Genomic DNA, 23900 nt, shown 5'->3' on the forward strand with positions numbered 1-23900 from the left:
AAAAATTGGCTTATGTATTTTGTTCAGGTTTATTAATTTAGAGCATTAGGGTCAGTTCAATACAGTTATTCATCATGGTAAGAAATAAAAGAACTTTATTGAATTTTGAAAGTTTTTCAGGTGATTTTTAATGTGTAGACATGCAAGGGGATCCCTGGGCAGAGTAATGGTTCCCATGTTTGGCTGCTAAACAGAAGTGACAGTAAGAATACAAAACACCCCAACTCAAGGCTTTTGAGTGGACCCCTACTCATGGTGACCCTGTGGGACAAAGTAAAACCACCAGGCAGGTTTCCAAGGTCTTTCGCAGGAGTACAAAGCCTCATCTTTCTCTCTGAGTGGTGGTTTCAAACTGCTGACCTTGAGCCCAACACAAGAAACCACTATGGCATCAGCGCTTCTAATAACAAATAAAGGAAATAACTATAACATTGTCAAATGCCATTCTGAAGATAATTTTGAAGGGGAAAGGTTACTTTTCCCAATTTCTCTTAAAATACTATTGAGGCAGTTAGTTTATTGTGCCAACCTGGCCGATAAACACATGTGGGATTAATTGAGGTGTGGAGGCATAAATGGCTCTGTGAACCTCGCCTTTCTTGTCTCTTGCTCTTTGATTACAGAACCAGTGTGCGGCTGCCTTGCTTATTCTGTGCCTCAATTTGCAAGCTACACAACCTGTGGGACACCTAACCCGTGGACTGTGTCGCTCTAATTTGAGGTTCCTTCAAGGACTGCTTCGCCACACTATTGGAAGTTACATCTCTTGAGCTGGGGAACTGTTAGATCCTGTCATCTGGCTAACTCTTGGTGACCTGCCTTGCTGTTTGCTGCCTGTGCCCGGATAGCCTGAATTGCTCTACAGAGGAACACCCGGCGGCCGTCAAGACTTGAAGGACTGCCAGTGTCTCACAACTGTTTCACGGGAGTGAGTTGCACTGAGCCATATGTACTGCTTTATAATGTAATTAACTAATCATTTCTTATGTTGTATATCTATCTGTATAAATACATATAATTATTGGCATTCTGGTTTTGTTTCTCTAGAGAGCCCTGTCTTACACAACTATAAACAGCCAAAAAAACTTGGTTGTTCCTGAAAGATTGGAGTCCTCACTACCGAAGGGTACCCCAAGACAACCCCCGTTGGAAGGGTTCTAGAGCACAATCTCCTTGCACCTCGGTGAGGTCAACATGCGTCAGAAGCAACCCAACAGCCATTCTTGCTGCTTTTCTCTTTTGCTTGTTCTGTTTTGTTTTGTTTTGTTTTAGCCAGAATAGAGAACCCCTGTGAATACTACTGACAGCTGGTTACCCAGAGGCAGTGGAAGCTAGGACAGAAAGAAATTACCACAGGGAGAAGGACACAAGAAGACCATTCCGTTGTTCAGTTGGAAGTCTCTGAAATATTTAGAGTACAGAATTATATCCTGAATTCTTCTTTGCTCAGACAAAGGTTTTATATATATATATATATATATATATATATATATATTACTTGATATTATTTTTTAGCAGATGGATTTCTGAGACAACATGAAACCGTGAATACTATTTTCTGGAGGAAAAATGAGTTTTCATTTTAGATCTGACAGTATTAACTAGTGGAAACGTCTTTTCTTTTTTTTTTTAACATACCCACCAGAAACTCTGATAATCCTGTGTGGTAGTCATTGGATTATTGTAAGGGCATCAGTTCAAGCCCATCAGTCTCTCTGCGAGAGAAAAGTAAGACTCTCTGGGCCTGTAAAGATTTCCAAAGCCTCAGGAACCATACAAAGGATCACTATGAGTCAGAATCAAGTTCATGGCAATGGGTTTGATTTTGAATTCCTCATCTACAGAAAAAAGAATTGGTTGTAAATTACTTAAGTTTCTCCTCTCATCTACAATTTGTGGAACAAGTACCTTAAGTTCATAGTAGTCTCATAAAAACTACACCAAAGTAGATGGCTTTGAGGAACAAAAGCTATCGTCTTAGCGCTCTCAAGTCTAAAAGTTCAAGCAAAAGTCTGAGTCTCACTGACTCTTAGTTTCTAGTGCTTGCCTCTTATCCTTAGCATGTCCTGGTGTTCTTTGATGTTCCTTGACATTTGTCTTCCTCTGTGTGTGTATCTGTGTCTACTTTAGTCTCTTTAATAAACCTCACTGCCCTCAAGTCAATGTTGACTCCTAGCCAACCTACAGGGTAGAACTGCCCCATGAGTTTCCAAGACTGCAACTATTTAGGGGAGCAGAAAGCCCGTCTTTCGCCTGAGGAGGGGCTGGGGGTTTCAAATTGCTGGCCTTTTGGATCAAGGTGCAACTTGTAACCACTATGCCACCAGGGTTCTTTTTCTAATATTTAGACGTGATTCTGTTTAGGACCCACCGACCCTGGTATGACTTCACTAATAAAATAACTCCTTTGTCAACAAAATAGCCATACTTACATGGACGGGTTAGTATTTCAGCACATGATTTTGTTGGACACAATTATCTACAACATCAAGGGACACACAGAGCACCATTAAAAAGAAAACTTTCTATCATGAAAGAAAATATCCATAGGAAATGTTCATTTGCTGCTAAGAAAATAATAACATATAAGCTAAATGTGGTTGTAGAAGATTGCATGGGCTGTAATATATTGCAGAGATTCCTAGCTAAAGTTCAAGGTTTTCCAAGGCAGGACAACAGCTGTATCCAAAGTAATTAAGATAATCAGATAATTGAAACACCTATTTCCTCCTCTTAAGTATACGCTATTGTTAAGGAGGATGAGTGGATCAATTTTTTACATGGCTATAACTGAAACCATGGTCAGTGAAAACAATGATTTCATGAAACTTAAATTAATTATCTTAAAGCACAGTATCAGAAAAGATTTACCATTTCATTGGAACTCATCCCATCATGTGCTTTCTTATCAAATGTTTATGTTGAAAAATAACTTATTTTTTCTTGTCAGATTCTTAACTACTTCTCAAATTACAGAAGAGCTGACAAATAAATCTCTCTTATACAGAAGGGATTAGAATTCGTCTCATGTTTCCAAGAGTTGTAATTGGCTGCCATTGATAAGAGACACTAGGTGTACAACAAGATAAGCTTTTAGTCATCTATTGAGCTGAATTACAAAATGAAACCACCCCCCCACCCCCACCCCCACCCCCCAAAAATTACCTGTTATCATCCAGTTGTTTCTGACTGAAGTCAGCTGCGTGGGTTGCACAGTAGAACTGCCACGTAAGCGTCTCTTCTCGTACTCTTCGTGAAAGAAGATCTAGTGGCAGAACGATTGAAGTGCTTAGCTGCTCACTGAAACGTTGGGGGTATGAAGAAAGACTTGGAAATGTGTTCTTATAAATATTAAACTAAAACCAAACGCATTGCCTTGAAGTCAATTCTGACTCATAGAAACCCTATATGGCAAAGTAGAATTGCCCACTTTGGGTGTCTGAAGCTGTAAATAGTTATAGGAGCAGAAAGCCTCATCTTTCTCCCAAGAAGCAGCTAGTTGGTTTAAATGGTTGACTTGGAAGTTATCAGCCCAATGCATAATCCACCAGGGTTCGTATCCTAACATACCTTGTGGGGCAGTTTTCTCAGCCACATTGGATCACTATGAATCAGCTCAATGATTCCTAAAGTAACCAAATAGAGAAGCCAAGGGCTATTTCAATGCAGGTTGGGTCAGAACCCTCAACCTTTAAGTTCACAGTCAAGTGCTTACTGTTTGTACCACCTAAGAGCCTAGTGAGTGGATTGATAAGGCCTTTTGTCTTTTAAGGTATACCTTTCAAGATAAGACGAGTAATGTACCAGAAAACTTAAGGCTGGGATTCTGTGTAGACTTAGAAGTCCTGATTCCCAGGCTTCTTTCTTACATAATTACACATTTCCCATTTTATTCTGACCTTCTAAGACTCTGAATTTACCTTTGTTCAGATTGTATTTCCAACATCAATAAGAAGTTCATCCAGAATGGTCCAAACAAATTCATCTGGGTTTTCATGTCTTTCAAGTATAAAACAAGAAATCACAAAGGGTGATATTGATGGAAACTCATTTGGAGACTCATCTCAATTTGTCTTTAGAGAGAACACATTATGGATAAGTAGGTGGAAGGAGACCTAAAAGTGACATAGCCTTGGTAAGTGGGTACTTTCTAAGATAAGCATAGGTGTTAAGGTTAATGACAATTTCAAATCAATATCTTGCAGCAGACGATTCACAATAATAATATATTGTGAGGGCCTGCAGTTTCATTAAAAGAAATGAAAATTGATGTCAGTAGCATATAGAAGCAAATTGTATTCTAATGATTTCCTAATAAAGCAATTTGCTTATAGATCACAGGGGAGGCAAGCAAACAACCACTAATACTGAGACCAAAGTAATTATTTTTCAGCATTAAAACATTAAACCACTTGTACAGACTTCTCAGAGAGTGTTAAATGATGGCTCCCTGCCCCAGCAACTTTGGACAGACCATGGAAAGGGCCAAGGACACAGCATCAGAGACCACAGAATGTACTTAAAATGCAAGTTCAGTTTGTGTGTTCTGTTATGGCCAAAGCAATTTTCTACCAGGGGCCCATGTGACAAACTAGGTGAGGCACACAGATTGCTGAGGTCTGGATGCTTCGCCAAAGGGGTGAGGACACTTGGCAGAATGAGCTGTAGAATTTTTTATTTTTTAAGCTTTATTGTGATTTGGATGAAAGTTTGGATAGCAAATTGCTTTTCCATTTAACAACTCATAAACAGTTTATATGCTTTTGCTTGCAATCCTACCAATATAAAAACACTCTGCCTGTTTCCTCCCTGTCTTTACTGTTTGCACCCCGCCTTCTTCCCTAGACCTTCCTGCCTTCTGGGAGGTGCACTTTGACAACGGCAGCCCTTCTACTCTCATGTGGCTGACGGTGCTAAGCAGTGTGTGTGTGCTCATGTTGTAGGCCTGTCTATCATTTGACCTGAGAGTAGAGGCTCCGGGGTGAGTTTGGTTTCTGGGCTGAAGGGCATCTGAGGGCCAGGTTCTTGGGGATTCCACCAGGCTCAGTCAGCCCCATAAGCCTGGTCTGAGAGTCTTTTCAGAGAGGTCAGCAGTTAAGTGTTACCTAGTTCCTCTGGCCTCGAGGTCCTGCACTCTCAGGAGCGTGTGGTCCATTGTTACTTGGACTAATTATTTCCTGTGTCCTTGATTTCCTTCACTCTTCTTTGCTTTGGACGAGGAAAGACTAATAATTGCACCTTAGACATCTGCTTGCAAGCCTTTAGGACCTTTCCCTATTCATGAACATAGGACACGGTCCAATGTTTTTTCAGACTATGTTATGCCAGTTGACCTTGATTTCTTTCACCTGAGTTTATGGTCCTGAGCCTCCAGGGTCAACAGCTCAGTCTCTCAAGTTGTTTGCATGTGGCTACAAAGTATTTTATAATCCCCCCCCTGCTTGTTCTACTACATTTCCAGGGATATTGAATGTAGCCATGCTCTCTGTCAAACCTATATTTGAACGTCATCCCAGTTGCCTTCTGACCCTTGTTCAGATTGTCCACTATGGATCCACCCTGCACAGAGCAAGTTCACTGTCATCCAGATGCTGCTGTCTCATCCCACCCAACAGGACAATGTCAGGCTGCCCTGGGACGCCCCGAAGAGCACAATTATTCATGTGCCTGCAGGACTGGGTATGTAATAACATTGAGCTTTGCTGCCTTTCATGTGTGTGTGCCGCTCGCTACCTTTGGATTGTTGATCTCATGCCAACTTTTTCCTTCATCCAAGCTATTATATGTCTTTAGAATTTTTTCAAAATGCAATCTGCTGTCTCCAGCATTTCCTCCACAACCACCTAATTTGATCTCAGGGTAGGGAAATATGAGGATTAACTCAAATGATATGTAAGAAATTACTTGGGCAACTACATGGAAGTATATAAATAGAAGTTATTAAGACATTTTTGACTGGAAAAGAGAAACTGTTCCCAATACTTAATTGCATTTCCCTCTGGATTTCTAGCAGTAAGCCAGCTCACAATTTAGCATTAGAATTAATGAAGAATTGTATTATTTGCATACAGGCAATAGCGCAGAAATGATGTTCCTGTTCAGTGGCCTTTCAAACTAGCAAAGCAAATTGACAAATTAAAAGCACCAGGAATGGACATTTGTAGCAGGGAATCGCTTTGCCCACGTTCTTCTGCATTCTTTCTCTTTAGCCTTACCTTGAACCGTTACTCGGATTTCTTTTCAAATGTAAAAAAAGAAAAAGAAACTTGGAAAAGAAGTCAGGGAGAATTGTTATTAGAGCTTAAATTCTAAGCACCTGGGTTGCTTAAGGCTGTAAGTGACAGTGAAAGCCAAAAATCCATTTGCAGACCCCCGGGTGAGTTTAAAATCTCACTGCTGCCACTGAGACAGCGCTGATTCATAAAAACCCTATAGGACAGGGTAGAACTGCCCCTTCTGAGTTTCCCAGACTTTAACTCTGTGAGAGAGTTGAAAGCCCCATCTGTCTCCCAAGGAGTGGCTGGTAGTTTCAACTTGTCGACCTTGCAGTAAGCATTAGACCACCAGGACGCCATATGTGGAATAAGCCGTCCTGGAATGGGATGTCAATCATCTTTCCCTTGGACAGAGCACATTGGAAAGTGGCTTCACCACCGCCCTTAACAGCCTGGGGGAGGAAATCTCCCTTAGTGGCTTACCTGGCTGGGTCCAAGATAGCTATCACCATACAAGGTCATGGTCATGAGTCCTGCTCTGACTGCCTCAGGGAAGCCCCTGACCCAATATTGTAAGCCTCTGTATAGCGTAATGTAAGTGTTCCAATCAAGGGACTTCATATCACCTCCGGAGTTCCACCAGTAACTAGCATGTATTGATGTGCTACCCACCAAGTTTTTGTGACAGTTTTCTTTGACCTCTTGTCCTTTTTAAAGCTCTGCATCACAGAAAATCCCTGGACACCATTATGGCCTTAGGCTAATGATCTCCCTCAGCCTGATGATATGTCTCTGTACCTATTTTGTCCTTGTTCCAGTTAAGACTTAATGCATATTCTCTTTTAGTAAAAAGAGTCAAGGTTAGCAAAACAGGTGGCTTGTCAACTTCTCCTCAGCACTATTGAGTTGTTGACCCATAACGATGCTATAGGACAAGTGAAACAGCCCCATGGGTTTCTGTTTGCCTAGTCACTCCTGTGGAATTCTAGGGGTTTCGAACTGCTTACTTTGAAAACCACAACCTAAAGTGTAACCACTCTGTCAAATAAGGAACTTGAAACTGTTCCAAAAAGCTTTGAGAACTCTGGAGGACAGTGAGCGCTCAATGATCATATTGGATCCACTGCAGTTCAAGCAAAAGGAAAACCAAGGCATTGTTCAGTCTCTCACTGTTCTTCCTTTCCAGTGGACGAGTCTGGTCACGCTAACTCTTTCTACACCCCTATGGAGCACGGAATGTTTCCGCTCATGATAGCACTCATTTTCCAGGAAGATGGGATGGGCCCCACAAAGGCAGAACACAGTCCTTGCAATAACTCACAGCTATACCAAGGGGGACACCACAACAACTGTGCTCTTAATTTTAACCTCAATCAGGCTTGTCAATGAGAGAGCTAATGAACTTTCATAAGTAAATTTTAGAGTCCACTTGGCTAGGTTAGGGGGTCTCGTTATTTGGTTAAACACTAATCTAGATGTCTCTATAGATTTTTGAAAGTACTTGGCAAATGGGATTAGCATTTACAATCATTTGATTTTCAGCAGACATAATTAACCTTGAGAGTGTGGACAGAGCTCATGCTATCAGTGGAAAAAAGAGGTCTCCTGGAGAAGAACTTCTGGCTCCAGAACGCAAGGTTAAAGTTGTGTGTAAGGTTCAGACACAGACCTAGGGTCAAGGTTAAAGTCGTTTGTAAGGTTCAGACACAGACCTAGGGTCAAGGTTAAAGTCGTGTGTTAGATTCAGACACAGACCCAGGGTTGCTGTAGGTACAGCTAAGTCAGAGTGGACACGATGGCGTCTAAAAACAAATATATGAGATGGTGAAGGTTTCAAAAAGTTAATGGAAATATTCCATGGTCCTTTCATTCCATTTATACAGGAATTTTCTAACTCCCTCTCATACATATTATATGAGTCATATTAATAATTACATGTTGTTATCATCATTATTGTTCTGTTTCTCTATAGAACCCTGACTAAAACAGTGGGTTTTCTAAGGAGTAAAAACATAGTGAAGAAAATCACACTCCCTTGTAAGATTTTATTCAGAATTGGGATTTTATTCAGAATAGATGCTAACTTGATGTAGTTTACTACCTATTTATATTTCGTCCTAAGAGCCTCACTTTCTATTGAGCAGTTGGTATTGCTTTCTCATTTAAGCCACATGATAACAGAGGGAAGTAACTAACACTAACACAGAGGGAGCCTTATCATCTCTGTTCTACAAATAGAAATACCAACGTGCAGAAAAATCCATGTCGTTTGGAAATAGAAGAGTGGGTCTGAGGGGCATGTGTGATTCAGAGCCTACCCTATTAAAGTCTAGCTGAAATCTAGCCTACTCTTGCTGAGTGGATTCTGGCTAAGAGCTAAAGCACATGGCAAATCCAAGACCACAGAAATGTAGCTGGGTAAAAAAAAAAAAAGCAAACCAAGCCAATTTCACTGCAGTGGATTTGATTCGAATTGATATGACCCAATTAAGGTTTCTGAGGCAGTGAAATTTTACTGAAGCCGATAGTGTCATCCTGTTCCTGTGGAACAGCTGGTAGATTTGACCCACCCACTACTTACCTGACAGTGCCACCAGGACCTTACCTTTGGCGACTTTACTTGCAGTATCTTTGAATCAATAATGTCTCTTTTGATGGGATTATGTAAAATTTTTCTTCCACTTTTGGGAGAAGGATTTAGAAATTAGATGTTCCTATAAATTTGACATCTATAAAAGAAAATCTTTATCTCCTTTTGGTAATTAGAGTTTAAAAAAAAGTTCCTACTTAGAGCAGCTTGTTCCCAGAGATAATTCCAGGACCAGATTCAACAACTTTCCCTAAAGGACAGCTCTGGAGAGGGAAGCCCTGAGGATACAGTACAGGTAGAGCAGTTGGCCTGACCCAGCCACACGGGGTCAAATGAAGAGGGCAGGGCAAGTATCAAGATCATCAACTTCTGACTCAGTGGGCAGCACTTGATACCTCCTCTGACTTGGTTAGGGGTTACTCACAAGGGGACACATTGAATGTCTAAAGGCGTGGCTGGGGCTGGTCGGGCATTAGACTGCTCCATCACTGTCTGCAGGAATAGCAGTGGGGATATTTAGGATGCTCACCTGTTGGACATGAATGCTGATCACTCAGGGTAGACAAGTTGTTAGGTAAGAAAGACCCAGGATATGTAGCTTTAGAAGAAGGAGGGACTGGGCTGATGATCTATAACATGTCCTTCTCTCTATTTAACAGATACTCAACTGCTCTATGCCAGTATCTCTGTTAGCCTTGTGACTCTCTATCCATCCATCTATCTATCTAGCTAGCTAGCTATCTATCTAGCTATCATAATCTATTTTGGTGTTTATACAAGATTGGCAGGATAGGCAATCTTATGGAGATAGTGGCCAGTCCAATGGCTCCTGGGGACATGGGGCATGGAGGGGACGGGAGAAAGGGAGCAGGAAAGCCAACAATGACAGATGCAGGGGAATAGTAATTATTCTAAAAATGATGGCGAGGAGGGTGTAGCTTTTTTATCATGTTTGATCAATTGAATTGTATCTGAGAGGAATTACTGAGAGGTGAACAATGGATAAACAATAGTGGGTAAGAGAAAAAAGGAAAAGAGGAAAAAAGAAAAAAAATATGTGCATGTGTTTATATATGAATATATATGCAAATGCAACAAAGAAGTAAATGGTCTTTGGGTAACTAAGTAAATCTCACCTCAGTACAAGAAAGGTTTATTCTAATAACGCGGCATTACATGATGCTCACCTTTCTGACATAATCGCTGAAGATAAAATGGATGCATAAGCAAATCTGGTGAAGAAAGCTGATGGTACCTGACTATTAAAAGATATAGCGTCTGGGGTTTTAAAGGCTTATAGTTAAACAAGCAGCCATCTAACACAGAAGAAAAAAAGTCCACATGGAAGAAGCACACCAGCCTGTGTGATCATGAGGGGTAAACGGGAAGAGGTATCAGGAGCTCAAAAATAAGCAACAAAATCGATGTGAAGTGGAAACCCAAAACCCACCTGTAAGATAATTGAACAGTCCCTTCCAGAAGGGCTACATGGAAGGAATGATAAATCCAGGGTGCAGTATGGCCTGAAGAACCACATAACTATCCTATAGTTTTCTAATATTTCTTCCCCTTACTATTATGACTTTTATTTGTTTTACCTCCTTAAGCATGTTAGATTTAGGTATACTCATCTGTATATTTAAGATCGTTTGGTACATGAAAGTCAACATAAATAACCCTTCAGAAACAGTAACAGGAATAATGGTTCCCTGAGGGTACAGGAAGAAGGGTGGGCGAAGCTGGGGAATGGTGAGTTGACTGCACTGATGACTGGGTAACCCCACTGGACTGGACTGAACAACACAACTAGGTAGATAATTTAATCATAAAATAGAGCAGATGCTTAAGAGAATCCCCCCAAAAGGCAATACCTCTATACCTTTTAAACTCTGAAATTGTAGGCATTGGCACTTTTAGAGAAACTGATTCAGGGTGAAAAAGATGAATTACATAAAGTATGATTAGAAAGAGATTTGATATGAGGTGGATTATCTGTTTTCTTCATTACTACCCCCTTTCCACCCTCTTATTCACAGAACCCCAGAGTGAAAGATAATTGGGAAGATAGGGGTGTTACCTAGTTTGTGAACACAAGCCCATTGTCACTGGGTCTGGATCCCTGGTTACTTGTTGGGCTGCTAATCACAAGGTTAGCAGTTCAAAACTATAAGCGCCTCCACAGGAGAACAACAAGGTTTTCTACACTGTAAAGAGATACAGCCTTGGAAATCCATAGGGGGTAACTCTACCCTGTCCTATAGGATCATGATGAGATGGAATCCACTTGACAGAAGTGAGATTTTATTATGAGTCAATTCTGAGTCATAGAAATACAACAGGTCATAGTAAACAGGTCATGGTTTAGCAGGTCAGCACTTAGCCCCTGTGACAAGAGAGTTTCTTGTTTAGTAACACAGTTGAAGTCCAAGTTTCCTTTGATCCCATTCACCATCGGATGCTTTCCTTTGTTTTCAGCGTTTGCTTCCATTTCCTTGTTTGGAGTATTCCAGCATTCAGCTTCTCCTCTCCTTTGTTATTCCTCTCCTCTGACAGTGCTTGTCACATAGCCTCCTGCTTTTTATATTTCCCTTCTCTGTTATCCCTCAGTTTGCTTGTTCTTTAGAGTCATGGGGGGGGGGGGATTCTTACATCTTGAAAAACTCACATCTTCACATTTTTTTCTTCAGAGGAGTGACTGATAGGTTTGAACTATCGACCTATCAGTTAGCAGCTGAGCTCTTAACCACTATGCCACAAGGATTCAAAAAGTCCCAGAAAGGAACCAAGCAAACAATTGTTTAATTCAATTTTTTCCCCAGAAACTTTTTGAAGCCCTCTTCTATATGTCGATATTTATATCCATTTTATTTTGGCAAATCTTACCTCTTTTCTAAGCAAAATAGCTCCATGGGCCCTTTGCCAGATAAGAGACATGTTCTGGAAATTACTTTTAGATACACATGTCGGATCCAGATGAAAATCAGACATGTTTTCAGCTGAAAAATACAGATATTCAGCAAGCAAACGTTGTGAAGTGTACTTATCCCAATAAATATCAACAGACAAGACTGAGAAAGAAAACAACAACAATCCAACCAGTTATCTCTTTCCCTAAAGAGACAGACAAGGAGCTTTAGATGAAGGAATGCCTGTGACAGTACAGGAGACCTTGTGGTGTAAGGAGTTGCACTTTGGGCTGTTGGCCACCAGCTCAGCGTTTGACGCCATCAATCACTCGGCAGGAGCAAGATGTGGGATCTGTACCTGGAGAGAGATCCAGCCCCAGAAATCCACAGGGGCAGTGATATTCCGCAACTAAAGGATCTCTCTGATTTGGAATTGACTTGAAGCAGTGAAGTGTTTGATTTGTATGTATGTATGTGACAATACATGATGGACTAAAATGTGTTTTACCAACTGAAAGCACTCTCACGTCAAGTTCATGTACTAACCAGACACATGACCGTGTGAACATATATGAAACAGATCTGTTAGTGATGGAGACATTCCTTAAGAATTCAAAGTCACCCATATTGCTAAGATGAAAGCATTAAAATGGACTCCAGCTGTCCTGGTATAAAGGTCAAGGGGTTGAAAGACAGAGGGAAGATGAGAAGAAAGAATGGAGGAAAAGACCAAAGCGGGTGACTGGAGCAGACATGTATATTTTTACAATTTATGAGGATAGAAGCCAGGGTGCTACCTCTGGGGGGCGGGTTTGGGGGGGGGGGTGAACTTCTCACCTTTTCTGTTGCTTCTAAAAAGAAAACCAGTTCTCACTCCTTGACTTTCTGCACCAGAGTGATCTTCTCCTGTCTTCCCTTCCCTCAATCTCCATCTCTTCTTCTTTCAATTATTTTTTTCAATTGCTTTTCTATCTGGAAAGAGATTGTTTCAAGATGTGCCCTATCATAATCCATTCTCATTCATTTCCACACAAATGGGATTATAATCAACAGCATAAAGGTGAGGATTTTGACGCACATATTTTGTGGTGGCACAATTTAAAAGAGCAATTAGCTCACATTTATGGAGAGTAGACCCTGAACAGCATCCGCATTGATCATGTCTGCACTATTGAAATCTTATTGGTTCCAAATCCATAGTGATGCTTGGGGAAAGGGGGACAATTGTAGAAGTCACTGATCTACTTTGGATGAGAACCATGCCAGTTCAGACAATTGTTACAGTTACTGGAACTGACATTTTGCCAGACTGTTGGAGTTCATCTGAAAATGTGTCTCAGTAGAGAATGTCTCTTAACTTTTTCTAGTTAGTACTCCATTGTAAGAGTGTTGAGGTGGTTCAAATGGTTAATACACTTGACTGCTAATCTAAGCTTGGACATTCATGTTCACCCAGAGGCCCTGCAGAAGAAAAACTTGGCACTCTAATTCTGAAAAATCACCCATAAACACCTTATGTAGAATTTTAAATTTTCTTTTACTTCCACTTTTAATCCTGGATCTCATCATATTGCACTCAGAATTTGTTTTGATCATCACCAGAAGTGAAGTTACTGCCACTTCTTTAGAGAATCCATTCCACAGACCAACCTTAAACCAGGAATTAAACGATCTCTTCCTCCACCAAAACAGAAAACCAAAAACCCAACCACCTTGTGTCGCATAATCATGCCTTGACACACCAAGGTTGCAGATGTGCTTGAGTCAAAATCAACTCACCAGCGACATCTTTGTTTCTTCATTGAGTCTACCATAGGGGAGCAGTTATCATAACGTGAGGACATCATAAATGTCCTTTTAGTACTGAGACACATACATAAAAGTACATGTTTTCCAAAAGAATGAATTTCAACTTTCTCTCTTTAGTTTTTAATGATCACAGATTTTTTTGGTCCCCATGGTGATCTAGTTTATTTTTTCCCAAAAGTGTAACCTTCTTATGATTAGGTTTTATATTCTGATGTGCCCACATCAGAAAAGAAGACTCAGAACATTTATAGAAATCATAAATCATTTATTCGGCAACACAAAGGTCAACTGAGAACGATTATTCCGTGATAATTATGAAAGGAAACAGAACATCATTTCGTTTTCAGGTAAAGCTCAGGTGATGACCATCTGTGTGATAAATATTCAAAGCTCTAACTTGAGAGCTTTGTTACTCTCCCCTCCTACCGAAAATGTCCAAAGCTAATGAAGAGCATTTAGACAATGATGATATATACGGGAAGCAAACTACTTCAGCCAACGACCACCTTATGGGTCACAGTGGTTGAGTGTGTAAGTGGGCATGAGAATGGCACTGACTCTCAGCATGGTTCCATTGCGCATGAGGGAACGATGAGCGGGGTCACCTGATGGGAGCTGAGACCAGAAGAGAGTAACTAAAGTGTGCCACGGATCTGACAGTTTTCCTAGACATGGAGACAGATGTCGTGCTCCTGGTCAGTTCTATAGATGATAACTTGACTTTTTTGGTATATAATTTGGAAAAGAGCACTCTGAGAATGAAATTAAGTTTGCTCTTGTCACCTCTATGTATAAAATTCCCAGAGTCAGAAAACATGTCTACCAGCCTTAACAGAGGTGGCACTTCTGGGATTTGGGGACATTCTGTTGATCAGAGCAGATTTCTGGGCTGTCTGGTTGGAGAGTGTCAAACTTACAGAAAAATTCTTTATTGTGAACTTTAATGTGTTAGGGAGTTCCTTTCTAGTCCAAATATAACTTTATAGAGTGTTGTTTCTTAAAAAAAATTCAGTGTGGCTCTATGTATTTGGATTATGGTGTTGGTGAAAATGTTGAATGTACCATGAAAAATAAACAAATCTATCTTAGACAGAGTGCAGTCAGAATGCTCAGAAGAAGCGAGACTAGCAAGACTTCACCTAGTGCACCATGGGCATGCTATCAGGAGGGACAATTCCCTGGGAAATGACATCATGCTTGGCAAATAGAGAGTCAAGAAAAAAGAGAAAATCTCTGAAGAGATGGGCTCACACCTGCTGCAACAGTGGGCTCAAACATAACAGTGACAGGGGAGACGGTGCCGGCACGGTCTAGGCAATGTTTCCTTGTCCTTGTACATAGGATGGCTGTGAACTGGAACAAACTTAACATCGCCTGACAATCAAAACAACAGTGTTCTTTATTATTTATTTCTTGTAGCATCATTTAGAAAAAAGTTCTTTTAGAGCATCAAAAATCCTCTGTATTTTCTCTTCAATAAATCACATACAGAGAAATGTAAAAAGGTAGAAGGGAACAAATTTTGTGGACTCTCTAAACCATATGCATAGACCAATGCATCCTAGGCCCCAAGCTAAAAAACAACAACAGCGTCATGGAAGAATTGGTATATATATATATTCCACAGAGAGAACATTTTTCTATCCCCTGTTCTGAAAGTACATTTCCTGGAACATTCAGAAATTCAATAGGATCATAAGTTGTCTTTTTCAGCATTTCTGCCCATCTGCTCAATTGTGAGGAATGAGGAAAAAAAAGGATAAAATCCCTATTTCAGCATTTCATGAATATAATTATTATGTGACCTTAGGTGATTTGACTCTGATTTCTAGTCTTTTCTTTGTGACAGTGGAGTAGTTAGTGTAGGAGACTTATATTTATAATATCAAGTGTCAATGTTGACTGAAAAAGTACTAAAGTTCTAAGTGAACTCAACATAGTTTTGTAAAGGAGAAACAATTTTTTGCAGCATATTTTCTCTTCCTCTTTTTAATTTTATTCCTATCGCTCTCTTTCTCTGGGCACACAGAAGTGATTGGGTATTATTAAAAGTCCATCATACAATAATAAAACATTCTAATTATGAGAAATAAACACATGCTTGAGTAGTTAAAACAAATGTAATTTTCTGAGGTTTGCCTTAACTATGAAATCTTTATTAAATGAAAATACCAAGAATTGAAGCTTTTGCTTCTTGTTATGTTCTATCTTTGCCTGAAGGCAATGTTCCCATCTCTCTTGCCCTTCTCTGAACAAGTCTACATTCATGTCAAAACAGTAGTTTTAGCATTCTTGAAAGATTCAAATCATGCTCCCTTTCAACATTTTTAGAGTCTGGGGATCATAAGGTGTCAAGATCAGGGTTATCAGGTGGGTGGGGTAAGACTTCTCAACAAATTTGTCGTAGGAAATCCCTTGCTACAAGCAAGCCAGGTGCATTGTCATGAAAAAGAAAAAAGCCTTGGCCTTTTTCTCACAAATACAGTTTTCTATTTTTTTGAAATTTCTATTCAAAATAAGTCTCTATGATAGTCCTGTGCCTATCAAGAAACGCTAGTGGGCTTACCTATTGGGAGTCCGTCCCCCTTCCCCCACCCCACCACCCAAAAAGTTGCCGTAACCATCTAAGCTGATTTCTCTGCCTTGTATTGAATGGACCCAGGTCCCCCTCAGAAGTCACTGTTTGGATTGGACTTTGTCCTCTGGATCATGCTGTTAAATCCAAGACTTGTTTCCGGTTACAGTTCATTGCCTAAATAATATTCATTAGCTTTCTTCTTGATTAAGAGCCTGTGGTAGTTACATAATCTGGTGTTAATGTGAGAGGATTAAGAGTGAGAGGTGTTGTCTAGTCTAGCAGTCAAGCTATAACCAATGAGGCCTCTGTGGGGGCATGGCCTTCCTCTGAGGATTCTGGAAAATCATATTTCCTCCTTGGAGGCGGGAGACATTTTCTCTCTCTGCTCACTTCCTGAGAGACTCTATACTGACAAGACACACGGAGCTATACTGACAGCAGTGAACACCCTAGGCCTGGAGGAGTCACGTGGAAACCCCTGCCAGCACTGAAATGCTTACCATGCCGCTGGATGCACAAGACTTCATACCCACTGCCCTATGATCTTCCTGCATTTGGTATCATTGCATGTGCTGAATGAGTCTGAAGAGGACTTTATAGACTGATATCAGACCTATGGGCGAATATCGGACTTATGGGCTTGATGGGGACTGGCTTGGGATATTTTCTCAATATTCAACTGCTCTTATATATACAGCTCTTTCCTATAGATTTATGAGTCTCCCTGACTTTGTTTCTCGAGTCTAACTGGACTAACACAGAGGCCAATGGAAAAATCAGCTCTTTAAGATAGCTGATCCTTGTGCAGCACTTTCAGCAGCCACTGAGTGACCAGCTTGCTGAAGCCAACGTGTTTATTTAACCTAGAAAAGATGGAACTGTGTGAGATCCCCGCTTCAGTAGCTATACAACCAATGATCAGTCTACAGTGTTCTTCCATCAGTTTCTGGATGTTAGCCACAGTTTCTTCATTTGTTGACCTTAATGATCTTTCCTCTGTTGGCTTATATGTAAAGTAAGTCTTCCCTGTCTTGCTTACAATTCTCGATCCTTTAATATTATTATTTTTTAATGTGGGGCCATATTCTCTTAAACTTGTTACACAAATTTTTGGGAGGATACCCACCTGTGTTTTGTTAAAAAAAATTGGATCTTAGCACTGACCTAAAATGATTTTTTTCCTATATCACAAAAAAGTATTCTGGTTTGTTTTTTGGGTTTTTGTTTCCCCCTGAAAACATCACTAACCAGACTAAAATAAGTCCATTGCTAAGAGAACTGGTTGGCAGCCATGCATCATCACAGAAACATGTTCCAACATGTTGTATTTGTCACAAAACCGCACAGTCACACATTGGAACCCTTTGAGCATGACTTTTTGGCTTACCCTTCTATTTATCTATCCATTGATACACACACACATGGATACACTTCTGTGGTTAAAAGGCTTTACATATAATTATTTTCATACATGGTTGGCTCCAATTTTGTCGTTACTGTGCCAAATAGCCCATCTATACAAGAAAAAAATAGTTTCATGGTAAAAGCCTGAAATGTAAGTAAGAGGGTTTGGCTGTTCTGCTCTTTCATGTAGTCATAATTGACTTGATGGCAGTAAGTTTGGAGTGAGTTTTAGACTCTATGTATGCCCCCAACTCAACCTTTTATTAAATGACTCATAATCTGAGTCTTTAAAAAATTATTGAGGAAATCAATTTCAAAAAGCAGATAGGATAATACAAAAGGACTTCCACGAATTCACAGAAAAATGTCATGATCTTTCAATTCTATTTTTCCACAAACTTCTTGAAGTCCTTTTAAATAATTGTGTGAACAATCTTAACACTGAGTCTGAAGTCACTGGTTGAATTAAGGTATTCCAGAAAAGCAATCATATCCTTGAGTGTGCACATCTGTGCTGACCAGTATGTGTGGACTAGGAGGTTGGGAGTGTGAGTGCTTCCAGCAGCTTCTAAAAGATGTCCTCAAAAACGCCATCATTGCAAGCCCTATGCAGCAGCATCCCACTCGGGTACACATGGCATCATGAGTTGGGGGCCTAGAATGCGATTGCTTGTTTGTTTTTAGAAAAGAGTAGCTGCTATTGCTTTATTTGCTTCCTGTTACTACTTCCTCTCCCACCTCATTAGAACTGAAATTAAACAAATGTCTATCTATATTAAATTAGTAGGTATTCATTAATGAAACATTGAACAACACAGAAAATATTTTGTTGTTGTTTTAATTAAACCAGGCATAACAGGAAGGAGGCAAAAAGAAACAACAGCAATGGAATTAATCATACTAATTCTGGGAAGTGATGTACAGAGCATTATAACTGTTGTTAAAAAGTATACCTGTAAAAAGTTGAACTGCAAAACGTTGTGTGATGATATATTTACAACATGGACAAAAAAAACCAAATAATCAACCAAAGAGATTGATTTGGTTTCCTTTAGATTGGAAGCTTATTGTCATGGCCTGATGAGTCATCCCAGAGAATTGACCTATCATGTTTAGGCCTCTGTTCTATCTCCCCATGCCTGCGTATTATAAACTGGCACATGCCTATCTCAGGGACAGTAATTGATCTCTCTTCCCCTGGAACAAAAGAGGAAGAAGAGGAGTCAAGAAGAGCAGGAAGACATAGGATATGTGGCGAACTGCCTACATGAACATTTGCTTCCTTTGCCAAACATCCAGGAGTGGATGGTGGCTATCTGTCATAATTGAACATTTGGACCAAATATTCTATAGGAGAATGTTCAACTAAAGAGGAATATTCAGAATTAACTTTCAAATTATCATACTTTCTGAGCCCAAGTAGGTTAGATTAATCCCTGATGCCTTAAGTAGATAATCTTTAAAACTTAAATGAAAAATACCCCCAAATCATAGCTAAAACTTTTATTTTAAACACGCAATAGTTATCTTAGCTGGAAATAAAAATCTGCCCTGAGCATCATGTTCTTTTAAGAACTATGTATATGGAATTAAATTGACAACAGAGACTCAAAAGATTAGCTGGAAACCTTATGGGTCAGTCAGCTGATGTGAATGAGGAGAAGCCACTGAAACAGAGAGTGAGAATGAGTGCATAACTTGAGGAATGCAATCCACGCCACTAGAGCGAGCATAGAGTATAATAAATATACTATCCATGTGGCAACCTTGACTGATAACCTTAGACTGGTATGTTTTATTGTGCATATTCTCAACAATAATAAAATAAAATTTTGAAAAAGGAAGCATTCAGAAGAGATTAACCACTGCCTCGGAGTACATTTCAATCCACAGAGACCTCATACAGGGTCTCTAAATCTGTAAGGTCTTGTGGGAGTGTCTCACTTAGATGCACCACAGTGATGCCTGCCAACAAAGATTTGAGAAATTAAGTAAACCAACACAGACATGTATAACAACCTTGACACTGAGAACATCAAGGGGAGAGTTGAAGAAACAAACTGGCCTCTAGTTGGAAAGGTAGGCAGAAGAGCTCAGGAGGAAAACAAGGACTCCACGGACCAACTGGGCCTGCCAGCTGGTGTGACTCTGTGTGATCATTTGGAGATGGCATCAGGCAACAATCCAAAGTGAGGACTCCAGGTTAGCAAGAGCAACTCAGCTGATGGCAAAAATTACGTGTAAATAATCTAAAAAGCAATGATGCAGTGGGCTGGTCATGTCCTGGGACAGGGCACCCCAGTGTCTTAAGTGCAGGAGTCTGTGGCTTTGAAAAGGAATCACAAGGAAATGCTACTGAAGCAATTCCTACTGCATTGTCAGAGCTAAGCGCAGGATCCAGAAGAGGCAGAGTGCACCTTTTTGGAGGAGTACAGGGGAGGGATGTAAGGGCAGGCTGGGCTTCAATCCCTCTGGAAAGTTCAAGAAGGGAGAGAGAAATCACTGCAGGGACCACTTGTGTCTAGAGGTGCCCAGACATCTAGATCGAAGAAGCCTGGGGAAAAGTCAGCTCACCTTCCAGAACCGACTGTGCAAACCATCTTCTCCCTCACCTCTGCAGACGTCACTTCACTTCCTGGTCTTGCCAGAGGCACCTGCCATCTGTGCTAATAGGCACCAGCCCCACGCCTCTCCTCAACCCTCCCTAAGGTGCATAATGGACACAATCTCCACCCTGCCTCCTGCCCTGTCTGAACTGCAGGGGAACTCTGCTAACCTGGGCAAGTTCCATTTAGCCCCTCAGGCAGCGAGGATACACTAGCCTCTTCCTCTCTCACTCTAGGACTCCTGCCTGAAAGGTGCTCAGGCCCCACCCTTGGCACTCTGCCAAGGTCAAGGCCAAGCTGAATTTTCTGTATCCTTTGTGCAGGAAAGCTTTTCCTTGTAGTTTTCCATTGTTCTGAATCCTTGTCAAAGATCTAATTCTTTCTTTCTCCTCTTTCTTTGTTCCGTCTTCTTGTCCATATGGTCTCAACCCAATTACCACAACACCAAAGTTATGATCCTGGTTTCTTTTGTCTGTCAAGTAGCAATTCTTGACCAAAAAATATTGCCACCACCCATCCATCTGCTACATTTGCTTTTGCAAACATCTGTATTTGCATTAAATTTACATAAGATAAATTTTGTTTGCCAATCAAAGCACAAGAGGCATATTTACTCATTAAGTCATTTATCAATGTAACTAAGAAGTACTAAAAATAATAATTATCCTTATGTCTCAGTCTAAGTGCTAACAGAATCTGGACCCCTAGTTTATGGGTTACAAGCTTTTCTTTCACTCATCATATTTCTTTCTTATGTGTCATCAACAACAAAGCATAACTCTTAATTTATTATTCTCAAATGCATTGAGCACTGAGCTGAAATAATAAAATAAAATATTCCCCTAAATCAGTGGTTCTCAAACTTTCTAATGCTGTGACCCTTTAACACAGTTCCTCATGTTGTGGTGATACCCCAACCATAAAATCATTTTTGTTACTACTTCATAACTGTAATTTTGCTCCTGTTATGAATTGGTTGACCCTTGTGAAAGGGTTGTTTGACCCCCAATGGGGTCGCAACCCCACAGGTTGATAACCACTGCCTTAAATAAATAATCATTTTTGATTTCGAGATAAAAATAAACTATATAGAAAGTTGATGACATTTTGGAAATGGATATAATGAAAATTATTAAAATGATTGTGGCAGTTAGCATAATCTGTCAACTTGCAAAGGGGTGTTGTCTAGCCTGTCAATCAGGAAGCAGCTTGATGACCTCATTTTGAGGCACAATGGAGATAAATAGCCCGCTGGAAGCCAGGCACATGCTCTCTTTTGTATTCCTGATGACAAGCCACATATAACTATGCTGATGGAGCCAGAGCACTAGAGCTGGAGGAGTCACGTGGAGTCACGTGGAGACCCACAACAGCTGAGATGATTTCACCACCACTGAACCCACAAGACTTTCCCACCCACTGGCCTGTGATCTTCCTGCATTCAGCATCACTGCATGTCTGGGTGGGTCTAAAGAGGAATTGATAGACTAGTATTAACATATGGGGTTATATCAGAGTTATGAACTTGATTTGGACCAGGCTGGGGTATTTTATTAATATGCCATTCCTCTTTATATAAAGCTCTTTCTTATATACATATGAGTCTCCCTGGATTTGTTTCTCTATTCAACTCAAACCAACAAAATAATACATATAGCAGTTTTATCAATGCTGATTCTAGCAATAAATCCTATAAAACATGTTCATATGTGTACACTATATATAAGCAAAAATATTCATTTCAGTTTTATCTTAGTTACAACTAGTTATCAATGTCCATTCATTTAGGAAAAAGTAAAGTACCATAAATCTATAGAGAGGACCCACTCATTAAGTAGAATGAACTAGATCCCCTTGTACAACAATGTAAGAGGTCCAAGAGGAAGTTTTGAATTATTTTTAAAAGGCAAATTGCAAATATTAAGTTAAAACATAAACAAATTTTTATAGACTAATAACGTACCTGTACTTGGAAATTATTTGAAAATAAATGTACCTTCAATGTGCAAGATTCTTATTAAAATTCATTGAAGGTTGAATGGTTTGAGCATTTCTTCAGTCATAGACGTGTCTCTCCTTTCCTCCCTTCACACCCCAGTTAGTATATGCATGTGCACACACACACACACACACACACACACACAGATTCTGAAGATAATTTACCAAAATGGCATAAAAAGTGGTACTTTATTAAGGATGGATAAGTTAGGAGAAATTATTTTCATTTTCAGAACTATTCCTCAAAAATATTTATTAAATAAAAATAGATCATGCCTTTTCAAGACCCAATAGTATTTGATTATATGAACATACCACAAATGGGTCATCTGCTCACCTATTGATGGACATTTGTTCTAGTTTGACCTTGGCCATTGTAAATCATGCTGCTAGAAATATGTACGTACATGTATTTCCTTTGGATTTCAGTTCTTTGGGGTCTGGAGTGGAATTTCAGGATCATAAGGCCGATCTATATGCGATTTGTGAAGGAGCCACAGATTTTAACGTGGATAAACCTCAAAAACCTCATGAGAAATGAAAAATAGTTACACGTGAAAGGTTTTTGAATAATTGAATACTTCCATTTCTTTATTGAATAATTTAATTTATACACAATATCCACAATAAATAAATCTATTGACAGAATACAGATAGGTAGTTTTCAGGGTCTAGGGCGCAAAAGGGGTGAAGCTGTTTGATGCGTGAAACGATTTAATCTAGATTGATGGAAATGTTTTGGAACTGGATAGAAATTGTGGTCCCACAACCCAGTGAATGTACCAAATGCCAATAACTCTTCAACATACAATGGCAAATTTTATGGTACTCAAATTTCAACTCAATAAATGCTATCGTCTCTACAAGGCTCCGATCTTTCTCTAGAGAGACACCGTCTCTTTCCCTGAGAGCCCAGGCCTTGCATTTTCTCATCTCCCCCTACCTCCTAGTCTCTTTATCATCCCTAGGCTTATGAAAGCACGCATGATGAGAAGAGCTGTATTAAACTGTAGTTCAAGTTCTGTGTGAGGACGTTTGCTCTGACAGCTCATAGAAGAACTAGTGGATTTGAGTTCTGCATTGTCCATATGGTAGATGGAGAAGTGTAGGATGAGAGAGATCACTGTATGTATGACAGCAGTGACTCAGATTTGAGCTTTGTTTGGCCTCAGAAGAGGCAATGTTATCCATATCAGTTAGAGACTATGAACACGGTTTAACAACTCTGTGCTATAACATTTCCATAAAGAGCAGCTGCTCCTTGCAATCTGTCTCTCTTGTTGTCCCTAAATATGAATTCATAGGCACATTGGTCCTTGTGCTTTAATACCATTTAAGATGGACAGAGGTGTTTTAAAAATATAAAAGATTAGTTCTAAAGGTTGCTTTAGGCTTAATATTTTGAACATGATTTAAACTGTGTATGCTTAGTGTTTTCAGTGGCTTAATGCAATAAAACCCACCTGTTATTTTTGGCTGCTTTATTTAGACCATCTGCTCCACAAAGAATGAAAAGCTCAACAGTGGATGGAGAATTGTCTACTCCTCATGTGTCAATAATTTATTTATTCTCTGCATCCAAGCCTTCAGGTCATTACAAAAGTGTTTATCTATTCATTTTCTAACACAAGGGAAGCCAATATTTGGTGTTTGGCTTTATTAAAAATCATCACAGGGAATTGCATTGTTTTGTTAATTCATGCTTTCCTCTTTCCCCCATGTTAAGATAGCTTGCCAGTTGCATTTATGTGAGGGCCCTGATTCTATTTTCCTTCAGTCACAGGTCTGCTGAGA

Source organism: Tenrec ecaudatus, chromosome 15 (assembly GCF_050624435.1).
Source record: "Tenrec ecaudatus isolate mTenEca1 chromosome 15, mTenEca1.hap1, whole genome shotgun sequence".
Taxonomy (NCBI): Eukaryota; Metazoa; Chordata; class Mammalia; order Afrosoricida; family Tenrecidae; genus Tenrec; species Tenrec ecaudatus.